Source organism: Triticum aestivum, chromosome 2D (genome assembly GCF_018294505.1).
Source record: "Triticum aestivum cultivar Chinese Spring chromosome 2D, IWGSC CS RefSeq v2.1, whole genome shotgun sequence".
In the NCBI taxonomy this organism is placed as follows: Eukaryota; Viridiplantae; Streptophyta; class Magnoliopsida; order Poales; family Poaceae; genus Triticum; species Triticum aestivum.
In genome coordinates, this window is record NC_057799.1 from 550,066,772 (window position 1) to 550,081,274 (window position 14,503).

The following is a 14,503-nucleotide window of genomic DNA, read 5'->3' on the forward strand; positions in this document are numbered from 1 at the left end:
AATATTTCAAGGCCATGTTACTGTTTTTTGAGGCCACCCTTCTGCAATTGTAAAGTGAGTTATCTCTTAGCCCCCTAAATATAAAATTACATCCATTGCTACTAATTACAGAAGCCAACTACAAATTTTAATATGCACAAATTACTGTTTTTGGGATAATGCAGCAAAGCTCCTACACATATTAACATAATGCAGTAGTTAATTAGGTACAACTTCAACTATAAATGCATACATCTCCAACAAACATCTAAAATTTCACTACTTACCTAAACAACAACAAATTATACTATAGATGAATCTTGTATCATCTAAATCAATTCATTGGCACATCAAAATTAATGCATTCCAAATCAAATATGTTTCCATCCAGTATCATTGAACCACAGATCAAATCAAATAATCATATATGTCTGCAGCATTGAACTACAGATCTAATAATCATATGACGTCTATCTGACCTTAAATTCCCCCTTAAATAAGGTATTCAACCTCATACTAATTAAAATCTAACAAGCAAAAATTCCACTACTAATCTAATAAGCATCTGAAAAAACCCCAAGATGCTTTTATCTCTGAAGCAACGGCATTGGAGAGGATGTTCAATGCTGTAAATATCTCTGAAGCAACGGCAAAATTCCACTACTAACCCAAACTAAATAAGCATAGACTGCCCCTTCCCATCTCCTTCAGAAGCCCCAATCCAACACAAACAAATCCAGCCCTTGAGAAGCTCTTTTTGATTAACATGACAACACCCATTACATGAGCACATCCTTCACTATATTTACAACCAAACTAATGCACCATCTAATCACCTCAGGTAGACATTTTCCAAAAATACAAGGACATGCACAACCCATCTCATAGCCTCTGCCTGACAGGCATCAATCAAGCATCAAAGAACTGCAACTATGACAACATGCATCAATCAAGCATCTAAGAATTGCAACTATGACAGGCATAATCCCTAGAACTAAGCATCCATTTAATTAATCATCAAGCCAAAGAACTAAAGGAGGCACCAACCCAAACCAATAGAGAAGTATATATTTGAATAATCCATCATCTAATCCTCAAGCCAAACACCTAAAGAATTGCAACAATTCCACTACTAATCTAATAAGCATCTGGAAAAAAACCATCCCTCAATCCGGCTACTTCTAACCTAATCTAATAATCATATGAGGTCCATCATTCTTGCACGAATCAAATACACAAAAACCCTAATGCAGAGAAAACCCTACATCCAACAAATCTAACCAAAAAACCTTCTGGCCAGAAACCCTACAATCTAAAAACTACCACATTAAAGTGATAAGCAGATACCTTCTGCTCCGCCTGCTCCTCGCCAGAGCCGGCCTCCACCTTCTCCACCTCGTGCGCCTGCCAAGCCGCCTCCACCTTCGCGCCTCGCCAGAGCCCGCCTCCACCTTCTGCGCCTCGCCGGAGATCGCCAGAGCGGGCGCATCTGGCTAGACTGCGCCGCTGCAGCCCGCCCCCGCCTTCTCCAGATCTGCAGTGGGGGGAGGACCGCGCTGGACGCCGGCACGTCCCCTCACAAAGGTGCCTGCAGCGACCTGCCGCGCCTGCTCCACCAGATCTGTGCCCCAATCGGGGCGCTCGCCTCCTGCGTCCGCCATGGCGATGGAGAGGATGCGGTGAGGGAGACGAGGAGGTTGGAGAGGAGAGGGAGTGGGGAGTGGGGAGTGGGGAGAGGGAGGCGATGCGGTCGGGGGGAATGGTGGGCGATGCGGCCGGAGGTGGTTGCCGTCCACATTTATATGATGGGACGGTTTTGGAATCTACCCGTGACACGTGCTGCCCCACACGCGGGCGGCTCCACGCGTGCACGAAACGCCGCCATATTCAAGTACGTATACGGTCGGGCATACGATCTAACCGGGCCCGTACGGGCCTCCCAGGGCTCCTCGACGGCTATACGCGGGGCCAACAAAGACGATCGTGCCCCTCGTTATGAACCTTTTTGGTTCATCCTGGCCGTCGATGTGTTTTTCCACCTCGCATTCAGCCCAGGGGGGAGCACCGGAGCAGAAACGGCTGGAGTCTCAGACGGGGAGGCTGCGAGCAGCACACTGTTGGGCGGAGCTTTGTGCCAACTAGCTCTGATCTGCTAGGCCGCCGATGACAATATGGCCAGGAGCCATCAGAGAGATGGAGCAACACCTTCCCTGTGTGTGCGGCGGAGCTTTGTTGCCAACTAGCTCCGATCTGCTAGGACGCCGATGAAAATATGGCCAGGAGCCATCAGAGAGATGGAGCAACACCTTCCCTATGTGTGCGGCGGAGCTTTGTTGCCAACTAGCTCTGATCTGCTAGGACGCCGATGACAATATGGCCAGGAGCCATCAGAGAGATGGAACAACACCTTCCCTGTGTGGCTTGCCTGCTTGACTCCGGATCTGGGCGGCCGCCGCCACTGTGTGTCCTCTGCGTACTTGCGAATCGATTGCTCCAGAGCACTCATCCGAGAGGGACAAGGTGTCCGGTCTGGTGGTGCACTACCGAGCCGTAACCTGAATTGGCCAAATGTACAAATTCAGTCTAGTAGTTTTAGTCCAGCAATGCCAACATTGCAATGGCTGTGTTCTTCCAGTTAAACCAAGTATTACTTAGGATCAGCTACCAGGCTTCAGCTAACCAGCTCATATAGTGATTTTGGTGAGTAAATAGCATAAAACTACTAGTTTACAGGCTATAGTTCCAAAAAGCTACCACTTTTTAATTTTTCTCAGAAACCTACCAGTCGCGCGGACCGCTGTTTCAAAAAACCCAAAACGCACGTGACTAGCGATTGAACCGTTTTTCTGACCGTCTGGACCCACATGTCAGGCCACCTGGCCACGCGCGCTCACGGCGCGGCCGTTGACGGCCGTTAGCCCTCGCGGTCCGGTCGGAACGAAAGGAGCTGGTCGGGGCGCACTCTCTCTCAGTCTCCCCCTCCTCTCCCCTCTCCCCCGCAGTGACCTAGGTTGGCGATGGCGGCGGCGCAGCCAAATGCCGTCGGCGGCGAGCTATTGAGCCAAGGCGTCACTGGCCAGGAGGGCGGTGGACATCCAGAGGTGGCCCGAGGGCGAGGCAGCTCGAGCTTCCCGGCACAGCGGTTGCAGCAGCCACCACCGCCCGCGGCTGAGTTCGATCTGGCGAGCTCAGATCCGGCAGTCCGCGCGGCTAGGGCAGTGGCGAAGTCCATCCACGCTGATCCAGATGGCGGCCACACTTGGGCTTCATCCTTTGGTGGAGTGAGGTAAGAAATTTCTGGGCCCTTCATACTTTTAGTTCAAATTACAAATTTCTGGGTCCTTTAGTTCATTTTAGAACTAGGGTTAGTAATTGTTTGTTCTTAGCATGGTACTTTATTTTATTGGTTAAGTCACTGCAGAAGAAAGTGCATTTGGTTAGTTCATTTGGTCAGTGCATTCACTGTAATTAGTAGAAAGTTCAGTAATGTTCGGTACATTTGGTCATTGTTTTAAGTTTTAGTGAGTTAAAGATTAATTATTTGTCAATTTAATCCTACAGCTTAGATGATGAGATTTGGGACATGAGGCTACATTTTCAAGGAACAGATAACATGGAGAGAAAGTATTCAGTTTCTTCAGACATTAGTTATCTGACCATATTAGCATTGGCTGAGTTGGAGGGTTATGGAATGGATGCTTGTCTGACTTATGTAAAGGAAGAGGGAGAGGGCTTGGAGGGGGTAGAGGTCCTGGATAGTGAAGAGGCATTAGAGGAAATGCTTGACTTGTTTGTTGATAAGAAGATCCTGAACATCACTGTCAGAAAGCCTACTGATCCAAGCCCAGCAGATGTTAACATGGATCACATCATGCTTGAGGAGCAGATCCCCATTGATCATGTTGGTGAACCTGTTGTTTATAGTGTTTCCCAACAAGGTGTCCTGTATCCACTCCATAATGCAACTTTGGCACCAGCAATCCCTGAGGAACCATATCTTAACACACAACATAGTTGTAATTTCAACAAGGGGAAAAATGTTGTGGAAGAAGAAGAAGATGTAGAAGTAGAACATGATGAAGATGAAGATGAAGATGAGATGGACAAATCCTCTTCAGATTTTGAGTTTTTTAGGGGTGATTACAAAGGGCAGAATATATCATACAAGGCTTGGTGTAGGGGTGAAGATGAGGCAGGGACAAGCCATAAGAATAGGGGAGAGGAAGAACCTGCAGATCACTATTGTGGAGCAAACTCAGAACCATCTGAGTTTTGGGAGGAAGACCAAATCCTTTCTGAACATGAAGAACCCTCAGTTGTACCAGAGAAAGGAGCAAAGAAGCTTAATCATGTAACCAGGCCCAACTAGCAAGTCACACGGTGAGCCTGAACACACCAAGTTTGAAGATTGGGTGCCTGAACCTGATGAATACTGCTTTCCAGGTGATTTTGGTCTTAGTGATGAAGAAGAAGTTCCAAGGTTGCCTTCTGGTAGGAAGAGAAGGTTGAAGAAGAGGAAGGAGAGGAGGTGGTATGATCCATCAGTCCCTGATGCACATGAGCAGTTTGCATTGCATTTGTGCTTCCTAAATGTTGTGGAGTTCAGAGAAGCACTAAGAAATTTCCATGTCAGGACACTTAGGAATTTTGAGTATCACAGAAATGAACCAACTAGGGTTATTGCTTGGTGCTCTGATAGAAAGCAAGGTTGTCAGTTTTATATAGTGGCCTCTAGAATAGCTAATGAGTCTACTTTCAGCATCAAGAAGATGAATTTGGATCACACTTGTGGAGCAAGTGGAGAGAGTACCAAGGTTACAGTAAACTGGGTTGCCAAGGTTTGTGAGGATACCATTAGATCAAACCCTGGAGCCGGTGTTGAGACAATTATGTCATACACAAAGAAAACATTTGGAGTTCATGTGCCTAAAAGCTTGGCATATAGGGCAAGGAGGCAAGCAGTTGAAGTTGTGTAAGGAGATCACAGACTCCAATATCACAGACTAAGGGACTATCTACAGTGTGTGCTAGATACTAATCCAGGCAGTAGATGCATAGTGACAACCAAAGAGGACCTAGAAAATCCAGCTCCTACCCCCAGGTTCCACTACATGTTCTACTGCCTTTTTGCATGCAAAGAGGGCTTTCTCAATGGATGCAGGCCATTTATAGGTACATGATCCTTACACATATATCTAAGATGGTTGCATTCATGCTATTTACAACTAAGGTGATCATATTTTCAGGTTTAGATGGTTGCTTCATCAAGCTCAGCACTGGACAACAAATATTGGCAGCTACTGGCAGGGATGGGAACAACAACATCTTCCCCATTGCATTTGGTGTTGTTGACAAGGAAGACACAGACAGCTGGACATGGTTTCTCACACAGCTGAGAACTGTTATTGGAAGTGGGAACAAGTTTGGCAAGTACACAATTATGTCTGACAGGCAAAAGGTATGTGCTCCAGTACTCATGACAACCACACTTTAAACTTACCATCATACTTATCCATCATTCTAAGCCATCATTAATTCATAATTAACAAGGATTGTTGAATGCAATCAATGATGTATTCCCTGACTCCCCACAGAGGTTCTGTCTTAGACATATATATGCCAACTTTCAATCTGCTGGTTTTAGAGGGGAGGAACTCAAGAAACACTTAGATTAGGCTGCCTATTCCTTCACTAAGAGTGGTCATGAAAAAGGGATGGAAAATTTGAAGAAAGAAAGTTTTGAAGCTTGGCAGTGGTTGTCACAGATACCAGACCATACATGGGCAAGATATAAAATGGATACTGTTTGCAAAACTGACCTGGTTGTTAACAACCTCAGTGAAGTTTTCAACAGAATGATATCGGATGTTAGGAACAAGCCAATCAGGACTATGCTGGAGGGCATAAGAACAAAGTTGATGATCAAGTTTCAGAAAACCAGAGAGAAAACAGAGTCATGTAGATGGGAGATCACACCAACCTACTCGAAAATTTTAGAAGAAGGCAAGAAGTGGGCTAAGTACTGTGATGCATACATGGCAGGTCCAGGCATCTGGCAGGTGACTAGTAGCTCTGAGAACACATATTGTGTTAACTTCAACAACCAAACATGTGACTGTAGGAGGTGGGACATGACTGTTGTGCCTTGCAGTCATTCCATTGCTGCAATGCAGAAAGTGAGGCTACATCCTGAAGACTTTGTCAATGACTTCTTCAAAAAGCCCATGTACTATGAAACATACAAACATATAATTTTCCCAGTTCCAGGTCCTGACCACTGGCCTCATACACCTGGACATGACATATCTCCACCAGTGTTCAAAGAAAAGAAGGGCAAAAAGCAAACTGCCAGGAGGAAAGGTGTATTTGAGGTGCCAGCAAAAAAGGATACCTCAAGAATTGGTACTGTCACATGTAGCAACTGCAAGAAGCAAGGGCATAGGTTCAGCAACTGTGGTGACCCTTTGAAGCCTAAGTTTCAGATGAGGATGAACAAGCACCAGCTCATTTCAGGCCATGTCTCATTTCATTTCATTGTTTCATTTCATTGTTCATTTTCTTACAATGTTTCTTAATTGTGTAGGAAAATAGAGCCAATTACTCTCAAGCTGGTTCTCCAAGACAAGCTACTGCACCTGAAGCAAGACCAGCTATAGCAAGAGCTACACCTTCTGCACCTTCACCAGCTCCAGTTGCTACTTCTAGGGCAAGAAAAAGGGCTGCTTCAACTATTACAGCAAGAGCTACACCTTCTGCACCTTCACCAGCTCCAGTTGCTACTTCTAGGGCAAGAAAAAGGGCTGCTTCAACTATTCCAGCAGCTACAACACAAGCACCACCAGCTAAGAGGAGCAGGACTAAGACTTCTTCTCCTACTAAGAACACTAGATCTTCAAGTGCCCAGAGAAGAACTTTCATTGCACCAAGGCAATCAAATTCAACTGTTGTCCAGGAGGGGTCAAAGAGGATCAGGAAGCCAAGTGGGAGGCTGAAAGACTATTTTTATGCAAGTGGTAACTAGCTCTTGGATTTGGGTAACTTGAGTTCATTTGGCATTTGAGTTCCTATGGATGGATTTGGGTGTACTATGGTCTGTAATGACTAAACTTTATTTTGTTTCAAAGATATTCAGTCAGTTGAACTACCATGGTTTGTAATAACTACTATGCAGTGTGTTCATTCAGACTGTCATTCCTGTGTTGATTTAGTCAGTACATTTCAGACAGTGTATCTTCTGTCAGTTAATTCAGTCAGTACATTTCATATCCACTGCATAATTTCATTGACAGTAGCAAAAATACATAGATTCATTGGTTCAGAATAGCATCAAACACCAGTTATTACATAGAATAGAGTAGATCTTACATAGTACACCTGATCTTACATAGAACACCAACATGGAAAGATATGTAGATGGATGAGATGAGATTGACATATCAGTCATAGCGCTCGAAGAAACGGACCCACTTGGCCCTAGTTGCTGGATGAGGAGCCATGACTGCCCTCACCCTTGCCCACCTAATGATCTTCATGAATGACCTTCCCCTGCCACCAGTGAAAACCAGCTCCAGTTCTTCATCATTGCACTTCTCTAGTACCTTCTCGGAGAGTCGGCGGTTGAACTCCTCTTGCTGCTCATCCTGGGCCGCCTCTAGTGCCCTCTGCCTGCGCCTCCTCCTCCTCTGTGCTGCTGCTGCTGTCCTAACCTCCACAACCTCCCCCTCCTCCTCTGTGACATCTCCCATGTCAGGATCCATCTGTAGGGTTTATTTTGGGTGGCGGCTGGTGGAGTCACTGGGAAAGGGTGGGGGTGGGGAGGGGTTTATATTGACAGATGGATGGGGTTGGGTTTAGTAGGCCTAGGGTTGCATTTGGTCAGAGAATAGTGGGCCACTAAGCCCAATTACCCACAGAAATTGGGTATGTAGGCTAACAAATAACATATAAAAGATAGAAGATCAAGTTGAACACTTAATAGCATACAAGATCCATTTCCACAACTTAGTAGCATCAGAGATCCATTTCCACTACTTAATAGCATAGGAGATCCATTACAACACTTAATAGCATAGGTGATCCATTACAACTTAACAACATAGGAAATAAGGTTCTTACACTAGGTTAAACTTCACATTCCCCCAAAATGTACACCCATAATCACTTGCAGTCATGCCAGGCCACATCCTTATATAAAGGCCTTTGGATGTACTTACTTCACCAACATATCACAACAAGTTCAAGACTCAAGGATGGCCTTGATTTGCTCTAACTTCTCCTTGCTGCCATACCCTTCTTTCAGCAGCTCAGCAACAACAAGCTCAAGCTTTGCCTTCTCCTTCTTAAGAACATCTCTGTCAACTTCAACGGCCTTCATAGCCTTCCTGGTGTTCTTGATGATATCAGCTTGGCTCTGCAAAATGCACCTCTGCTCTTTTGCAAGTTTGAGCTTTTCCATCTGCACCTCCAACATAGCTTTCTCCTCTAGCTCCTTCTTCTTCTTCTCAAGTTCTTCCTCCTCCACTTGTTTCTGGTACACCTTCTTGTCCACCCTATCATCCTGCCAATCAAACATCTTGGATACATCATCAACAAGCTTGGTGTACTCGATGCAAAGCTTGTCATTTTCAGTCCTAAGCTTGGACAACTCCCTTTCATGTTCACTCTTAAGCCTGGCCAACTCCTTCTCAAACTTCTGCTTGTCCTGTACCCTTCCAAAGTTCTACTCATGGAACATCTCCTATAGCTTGCACAGACATCTCTGAAGAACAGTTGGCCAAGGCCCATCAACCCACTCTACAACACCACAATTCACACCATTTTCCTGCATTTATAAATGTGATAAGTTATTACAAATGGACTAGGAACTTATTTCAGTTCCATGATTAACTTGTATAGACTTCATAATTTCTAACAATGAATAACATAAATAAGATATGATAAGTTATTACATATGTGACTGTCATATCAAACAAAGTGCTGCATCATATCAAACATCAGTGAACATACATAGCAGAAAAGTTTATTGGCATCTAACCTGGACTGGGCAGCCATAGAAACGCCTTCCTGTTACAGGCCCTTCAAAAGCAACATGCTTAATAGGCCTCAATTGATGCAGAATGCACTTGGGATGAGCAATCTCAAGTTGGCCACAGAAAAGGGGCTCCACAGTGGTGTCTGGTTCCTCCTGCAACCAAAATAACCAGCAAACACTAGTTTCAATCTGCACTCAACACCAGAATCAACTTGCACAGTTCATTCAACGCTAAAAATATCCCCAACTCAGCATGAACCCTAACACTGTACAGAGATGAACCCTAGCTTACATCAATCCTACAATCAAACCCCAGCCTCACTATTGAACAAGAATCCTACAACAGCAACACTACACTTAGCAAGATCCATGGCGGTAGCCTAGGCCTACTAGCACCTAACCCTAACCCTAGGTGGCAAAGAACTTACCATAAGTCCCATGTCCATGCTGACGACCTCGCACTCCTCCTCCGAGCTCGTTTCCTCGTCGTTCCAGGAAGGCATGGCAGCAAGGAAGTCGACGGCGACCGACCTCAAAGACGGCGAGCGGCGGCGAGCTCGTACTGGAGTGGGGGAGTGGGAGCAGGGGAGAGAGCGAGCAGGGGAGTGAGTGAGCAGCGAGTGGGAGCATGGTGGGGAATTTACCCTGCTTCATTCCGACCGGGCCGCGAGGACTAACGGCCGTCAACGGCCGCGCCGTGAGCGCGCGTGGCCAGGTGGCCTGACATGTGGGTCCAGACGGTCAGAAAAACGGTTCAATCGCTAGTCACGGGCGTTTTGGGTTTTTTGAAACAGCGGTCCGCGCGACTGGTAGGTTTCTGAGAATAATTAAAAAGTGGTAGCTTTTTGGAACTATAGCCTGTAAACTAGTAGTTTTATGCTATTTACTCTGATTTTGGTGAATGGTTTCAAAACTAAACTGAATTGTGTCAAGCATATTTGTAATACAGAAAAACGTACAGACGGTCCGAACAAATACAGTTCAACAGCGGGAGGATTTGGGTTCTGACCTATTTGTCCAACCAGGGGTCTCGGGGATGACTCTATCAGTTGACCGTGCCGACCGAGTTGGAGAAGCATCTGGACGCCGGCGCACTCCCCCCTATAAGGGCCATCGCCGCCGACCTGTTGCCCGCAACCAGACCCGGTATTTGAGTCCGCAGGGACGGCGCTGTGGGCTTCGCTTCTCGGTCACAAGGCCAGAGGAACCGGATCTGCCCGCGAACTCCTCCCGGGGCGGGAACCTGAAACAAGACGGCAACGGCCGACGGACATGCCCGCCGTCAGCTTTCTTCCACCGGTATGGGTGTATGGTTGCTTCCAAAACAAATCCCCAAAATTTATAGATCTTCAGAACTAACCTGTCGACGGCATCGAGCAGGAAATCGAGACCAGCCTCTTCCATCACGTGGCTGCTGGTGTAGATTGATCGCTGCCGCAAGGTCCTACCATTCTAGCAGAAAGAGGATAGTGGGGTTTGGGGGAAGAGAGGAGTGACGAGGGTTTCCTCCGTTCTGATCCGTCGCTCGGTTGAGATGACAACGTTCTGGTCCACGGACCAGAACGCACATGCGCGTCCTCCGTTCCCTTGATACGATCTGGGCCCAGGAAAGATGCACTGTTTCATACTGTATTACTACATCGTATTCCCCCTTTTTCCCTATCGCGCGTCAGACGGGATAGATTAATTTTTTCGCATCCCAAGTGAGGAACGGACGCCGGCGATTTCGGGAGCATCTGAGCTCGGGCACCGAATCGTCGTGTCCAAAATATTTATCTTATTGTCTCTATCAGATCTCATTTTTGCAAGTGGCCGTGAAGGATTGACAACCCCTTTATCGCATTGGTTGCAAGGTTCTTATTTGTTTGTGCAGGTACGAGGGATTTGCGTGTAGTCTCCTACTGGATTGATACATTGGTTCTCAAAAACTGAGGGAAATACTTACGCTACTTTGCTGCATCACACTTTTCTCTTCAAAGGATAACCAACTCATGCTCAAGAGGTAGCGGTCACCACCAGAGCCTTTGGCAGGCGAAGACTACTTTTGTCATGATAGCTTGTACTAGCTGTCTCCCTTCAAAATTGGCCGTTGTGGGATCCCTTCTCGCCTACATTTGGGAAGAGGACCGGGGCCTCTATAAATAGGGCTAGCCACCACCATAGGAGGCAACGGACCTTGGACTGGATCCATTCCACCAAGACTATCTCACCAGCTGATAGAGCTCAAGAACACCTCTCCTCCTGAGGTTGTTCGCCATTGTATTAGTTCATCCTTAGCCCTCGACGCAATCCATCACCACCACACTGGAGTAGGGTATTACGCCACACGGTGGCCCGAACCAGTATAAACCTCTGTGTCTCGTGTTCTTCGGGTTCATCAAGCTAGACCGTGGAATCGTTGGGTAGGCAGGCTGGGGAGAGAGAGTCCTTCGTGCATACCCCAGAGTTCGAATCTCTCAAGGGTCTACGAAGCCCTGAATCCGATAGCTATTTTGCTTTACGGCATTTGAACTTATTGTATGAACGTGTTGTTGACTTTATTTATAAAGTGATGCGAAAGCCGAAAATGCCAAATGGGGGCCGAGCTCCATGGAGACCTTAACTTGAAATTTTGCACAAGTACACATTACATCCTTGATCCTTGTATACATGTGTATTTTTTTTCAGTTTTTTTAACTAAAATTTTTGAATTTTGAATTTTTCAAAATTAAGGCCTCCTTGGAGCGCGGTTTCCAAAATGCCCTACTCGGCAAAAGCCTATTACGAGAAATGGAATATTTAAGAAATACTGGACACGGTAACAAATTTATTTCATTTGTCCTCACATTTTTTTGTTTATGAAAGGAAGAAGGTCTGATAAGAAGTGTCCTCACATTTTTTTAGTAGGGAGAAGGAAGTCGTATGTACATGCAAGGCATCAAGGAAGAATGGAGGATGGAGCAGACCTTCTATGGGTTTTGTTAAATTGAATGTCGACGCTTTTTTTGATCATGTTCAACTAAAGGGCACAACTGGTGCGGTTATCCGGAATGATAAAGGAAATTTCATTGCAGGTAGCACTAGTAGAAAAATAGGCTTCCATACGCCCCCATTAGTCCCTAAAATAATCGAACCGCAACAAAAGGGGTCTTTAGTCGCGGTTCGGGAGGAGACCCGCGACCAACTATCTGGGCCCAGCGCGCTCGGTCGACAGCTGGCGGACGGGAGGGGCTTTAGTCCCGGTTGGCCTGGCCAACCGGGACTAAAGGTCCTCAGGCTGGCCCGAAGGCCTTTAGTCGCGGTTGGCCAGGCCAGCCGGGACTAAAGGCCCATCCCTATATATAGGACTCAGCTCACTTCACTTAGCCACAATTCAGAAGGGGGGTGGTGGGTTTGCTTTTGGTTCCTCCTATGCACACAAGGTGTTCGATGAAATGCCCGAGAGCATGAAACAAACATGATATGAAGTGTCCGAGCCACACTTGAGCTTTCTCATTTATTTTTCCTCCGCGATCGCGGTTAGCAACTTGAACCTTTCATGTGTCATTGATAAAATATGCATGTGTGTAGTTCATTGTTTAATTTGTATTATTTCTAGCTAGTTAGTTTAACAAATGCATGATGGTTAATTATATACTTTATATAATAATAATGCAGATGAATCGGCAATGGATGTACGGTCCCCGACTCTCCGGCGAGTTCACTACGGGTTTGAAAGATTTCCTCGTAGTGGCAAATGCGAACAAGCAGCGAGGTTTTATTATCTGTCCATGTGCTGTCTGTAAGAATCAGAAGGGTTACTCCTCCTCAAGAGACGTTCACATGCACCTGCTTCGGCACGGTTTCATGCGAAGCTATAATTGTTGGACCAAGCATGGAGAAAGAGGGGTTAGAATGGAAGAAGATGAAGAAGGGGATGATATCGATGACAACTATCATGATCATTTCGGTGATACTTTCATGGAGGATGATGCTGAAGGTGGGGAAGGGTTAGGTGAAGGTGAAGAAGAGGCACATGATGAGCCCGCTGATGATCTTGGTCGGACCATTGCTGATGCACGGAGACGCTGCGAAACTGACAAGGAGAGGGAGAATTTGGATCGCATGTTAGAGGATCACAAAAAGTCGTTGTACCCAGGATGCGATAATAGTCTGAAAAAGCTGGGCTGCACACTGGATTTGCTAAAATGGAAGGCACAGGAAGGTGTAGCTGACTCATCATTTGAAAATTTGCTGAAAATGTTGAAGAATATGTTTCCGAAGAATAACGAGTTGCCCGCCAGTACGTACGAAGCAAAGAAGGTTGTCTGCCCTCTAGGTTTAGAGGTTCTGAAGATACATGCATGCATTAACGACTGCATCCTCTACCGCGGTGAATACGAGAATTTGAATGAATGCCCTGTATGCACTGCATTGCGTTATAAGATCAGAGGCGATGACCCTGGTGACGATGTTGAGGGCGAGAAACCCAGGAAGAGGGTTCCCGCCAAGGTGATGTGGTATGCTCCTATAATACCACGGTTGAAACGTCTGTTCAGGAACAAAAAGCATGCCAAGTCGTTGCGATGGCACAAAGAGGACCGTAAGTCCGACGGGGAGTTGAGACACACCGCTGATGGAACGCAATGGAGAAAGATCGACAGAGTGTTCAAAGATTTTGCAGCTGACGCAAGGAACATAAGATTTGGTCTAAGTACTGATGGCATGAATCCTTTTGGCGAGCAGAGCTCCAGCCATAGCACCTGGCCCGTGACTCTATGCATCTACAACCTTCCTCCTTGGTTGTGCATGAAGCGGAAGTTCATTATGATGCCAGTGCTCATCCAAGGTCCAAAGCAACCCGGGAACGACATCGATGTGTACCTAAGGCCATTAGTTGATGAACTTTTACAGTTGTGGGGCAGACCTGGTGTACGTGTCTGGGATGAGCACAAAGGAGAGGAATTTGACCTACGAGCGTTGCTTTTTGTAACCATCAACGATTGGCCTGCTCTCAGTAACCTTTCGGGACAGACAAATAAGGGATACAATGCATGCACGCACTGCTTACATGAGACTGAAAGTGTACGTTTGGGTAATTGTAAGAAGAACGTGTACCTGGGTCATCGTCGATTTCTTCCCCGAAATCATAACGTAAGAAAGAAAGGCAAGCATTTCAACGGCAAGGCAGATCACCGGCCGAAGCCTGCGGAACGTACTGGTGCTGAGATATTTGATATGGTCAAGGATTTGAAAGTCATCTTTGGAAAGGGTCCTGGCGGACAATCAGTTCCGCGGGGAGTTGACGGGCACGCACCCATGTGGAAGAAGAAATCTATATTTTGGGAGCTAGAATATTGGAAAGTCCTAGATGTCCGCTCTGCAATCGACGTGATGCATGTTACGAAGAATATTTGCGTGAACCTGCTAAGCTTCTTGGGCGTGTATGGGAAGACAAATGATACAAAGGAAGCACGGCAGGACCAGCAACTTTTGAAAGACCCAGATGACCGGCATCCGGAATGGTTTCAAGGT